The sequence below is a fragment of the Medicago sativa genome, chromosome 8 (genome assembly GCF_051527215.1).
Source record: "Medicago sativa cultivar Bolivia chromosome 8, Bolivia_mono, whole genome shotgun sequence".
Taxonomy (NCBI): domain Eukaryota; kingdom Viridiplantae; phylum Streptophyta; class Magnoliopsida; order Fabales; family Fabaceae; genus Medicago; species Medicago sativa.
In genome coordinates, this window is record NC_140756.1 from 9,959,314 (window position 1) to 9,963,005 (window position 3,692).

A 3,692-nucleotide genomic window follows, 5' to 3' on the forward strand; every position below is an offset into this window, starting at 1 on the left:
ACCGTCAATTCTCTTCACGGCTTTCCATCTTCGACTCCTTGTTCCTTCCTCGGAGTTCGAATCTTCATTGATTGTTTGAATTTTATCTTGCCCTAATTGAAAATTAATGAATTCAAATTGATTTCACTTCGTTTTCAATTAATTTACGTATTATGGAACCAATTTTCGATTTCTATTGTTATTCTTGTGATTGTTGTTGTTTGATGATCCTTCTTGTAAAGATGAGTCCTTTCCTTCGCTTCACCGACCTTTGTTTCCTTTGTTCTTTGCCCGAAGCTCGTTTCCATGTTGAAAGGTGTGGTCTTTCTTTGAAATCGATGGGCATTTGTGTAAATTCAGCACACATATAAATAGTCAAACCAATATAGCTAAAACAGAGTTTCTTTCCAATTTAAGCATTTTCATAATCTAGTTGGAGCTTCTTAGTCTCTTAGATATGTTGTTAGAAACAGAGAGGAAAATTTTATGTTATTAACTAACAATTAATAAAGTTATAAAATGAGTGTGTTGTATGTGATACACATGACTAATCCTAACCAACCAAAGTAGGATAATAACAAGTTTTGGTAGACTTAGTCAATTAACCAATCCTTATTCTATTTTATCTCGATATATATGCGGGGAAATATTATTTAGTTACACATATTCATAATGAATAGAATTGAAGGAATTGGATGAGTATAGTTAATGATGTGTGTATACTGTGATTACCCTAATGAGATGTGTATATGTGATTTGTCTACTTTAATGTATTATCTATAAAAATAGAAGTGTTACTTCCTCTGTGGCATGTTTATTATATAGCTGCCACTTTTGCGGAAAAGCATAAATAGTTATGGAAATTCTAAGTAGGAATGATATAGTATATGATGAAAAACAAGTAAAGTTAAGGGTATTCAATATTACTAGATGTCTAATTATGTATTTAAGTAGTACAAGAGTGAATGATAAAAATGACCATTCAATTGTGGGGTAGACACGGTTATCTCAAAAAACGAGAGGATGCCTTGAATAATGACTACAATAAAGTAGTAGGTGGGACAACACTTATTGTTTTTAAGCATACTTTAATGGTAGTTAAATCTCTTGAGTATACCCACGCTCAGAGGAAGTTGCGAACGCAATGATGAATGAATGAAAGAATGAATAAATCTTATGGTCGGATTATAAAAAGCTAAGATATGTCGTTGTTGTTAAACTTAAAGGACATAGTTAGTGAATGTATGCATAAATAGAATGAAGATTTTTGTATGATTTTTAAGTAATGGTTTTCTAAAGATGAGTTTATACTACATCCTCTTTGGAAACTCACCGAGATAGTAATTCTCATCCCATTCTCGCCGAATATTTTTCGGTATAAGTTGTTTTGGAGTCAAGCGGAGCCAGCTCACGGTGTCTAGTATTAGGATTCCTCATTTGTAACAATTCACACACTCATATTCCGGAAACTCACCGAGATAGTAATTCTCATCCCATTACGCTGAATATTTTTCAGGTATAAGTTGTTTTGGAGTCAAGCGGAGCCGGCTCACGGTGTCTAGTGTTAGGATTCTTCATTTGTATTTTAAACCTTTAATGTTTTACAAGAGGATGTCAAATTTTATTAATTTCCAAACTTTGTTGTTTGAATTAATTTCTCTATGAAAAACTTTTAATTTGAATGTATGGTTTTTAAAATCTCGGTTTTACGGTGTGTTTTGCGTAACATGAAGGATTGCCAAGGAATCATAGATAGAGCTAAGACGAGTGTTAAAGAGAAGAAATGTTTGAAACCGCACTAGAATCTCACCTTCATTTGACTAAAGCCGAAGAACTCTAGGCATGTCGTTTTCTCCATTGATCAAGGGGTATCATAATAATAAATCTAGGGTTTCAAGATACTATAGCTTCTACAATTTTTGGCTTATTAGTAAAGAAAAACTTCTTAAATTATAAATGATCGATTCCTTTTGAATTGTTGCAAATAAGATTCCAAATATTCTCTTTATTTGTCAATCACAACGCCAAGATGTGTAGTTTGAAGGGTTTAAACATATAATTGTCACAATAGTTTTTTTTTTTTTTTTTACTAATGTACATGAAAGTTTGATTAGGATTCATGTTCATGCAATTCAAGGTAAAGCTCTCATAATTTACATAGAGTGTTTGCATGAACTTGTGCTGACTTATGGTGCTTATGTGGATTGTTTTATGCGAGGTTGGGGTTTGGAGGACTAATACAAATTAAGATGACGGATGTTGCAATCAACCCTTTTTCAAATTAGTAAGACATCTAAATTATGTGGATTCTTTTTTCTATTTAAGTTGAGAAACTTGTAGCAATGTAGACAAAATCTTATATTTTCAATTTATATTTTTAGGCTACATTAAGAACTGCGAAGTAATTTAAAGAGGAGACAAAGATAATGATGCAGATGATGATGAACTCCAACAAGACAAAATTAAATGAGTGGATGATGTTTTTATTTAAGCTTGTACTTGTAAACACCGTATTTGTTTCGTTTTGTTAGGCTCATACTTCAAAGTATTAAACATAGTATTAAGTATTGGTAGGCATTTTATTTATTATCGTGTACTTGAATTGATGATTGAACACAACTTTATAAATTATATTTACAACATCTTACAATATTAATTATTGTTTGGTATGGCGCTACCGAATATATTGGTTAGATTTTGCCTATCGGCTATGGCTATAAATACCGGTACGGCTATTTAATTATTGCTTTTACTTTTGGGGACGTTTTTCAATGTTACCAGATATGGCAACACTTTAAAATCGTCGCCACATATACCTTGAGAAAAACGTCCCCTATACTAATATATTAGGAGACGCTTTGCGAAAGTGTGGCCAAAGAGCACAAAAAGCGTCGCCTTAAACTATAGGCTACGCTCGCATAGGAGACCCACGAAAAACGTCCCCTATTCTTTTTGGCAACGTTTTTAGCAGTTCTGGCAACGTTTTTGAAGTGTTCTTGAAGAGGATAAATTTACCCTAATGATCAAACGATGACATCGCAACATAAGCGAGCACACATGAATTTTAGACGGCTCGGAGGCACATAAGTGAGATCCCAATAGCAAGAAAAGTGTTCGAATTTCGTCTATATATTTCGAAATTCAGCCAAGAACAAGGGTTCTGAATTTTTATGGCTCAAAGGCGTAGAAATGTGATCCCGGTAACCAAAGGTGACGTTTTCAAACCTTGGAAACACGATTGAAATTGTTATCATCACTTTTTACATGTGCAATTCTTTATACCTTTTATTATGACTTTAGTTACTATGAGTAACTAAACTCTTTGGATTAGGGTTTGAATGTTGAACCTCTATGGTATTGTTTGAACAATGTAATCTGCAATTTCTTCTTTTTATGAAGTTTGAACTATATTTATTCATTATATCTTGTGCTTAATGATTTTCAATGCATGATCGGCATTGAATCGATTCTCGGGTTATTACACTCTATTAACACCGTTTTGTAACTAGAATTAGGTACGTTCTTCTACGATTAATTCACCTAGACATATGAAATTAAGCAATGTTTGCGTAAATATTTTCGGTATGAAGGACAAGCATTTATTGATACCGCAACCAAAGTACAATGACTCGCACCGGCAGGATGCTACAAGAAAGAAAATAGAATATTTTCCTCCAATTATTATTTTTAGTACATTATATATAGAGTCACAT

At 32.9% G+C, this 3,692-nt stretch overlaps 1 long non-coding RNA gene across 1 annotated transcript; it reads left to right on the top strand.

Moving 5' to 3' along the window:
- The first annotated feature begins 2,195 nt into the window (after positions 1–2,195).
- On the top strand, positions 2,196–2,619 carry LOC146896799 (uncharacterized). The gene is made up of 2 exons (XR_015022884.1): positions 2,196–2,263; positions 2,361–2,619. It is a non-coding gene; the product is annotated as an uncharacterized LOC146896799 (long non-coding RNA).
- The last annotated feature ends 1,073 nt before the right edge of the window (positions 2,620–3,692 follow it).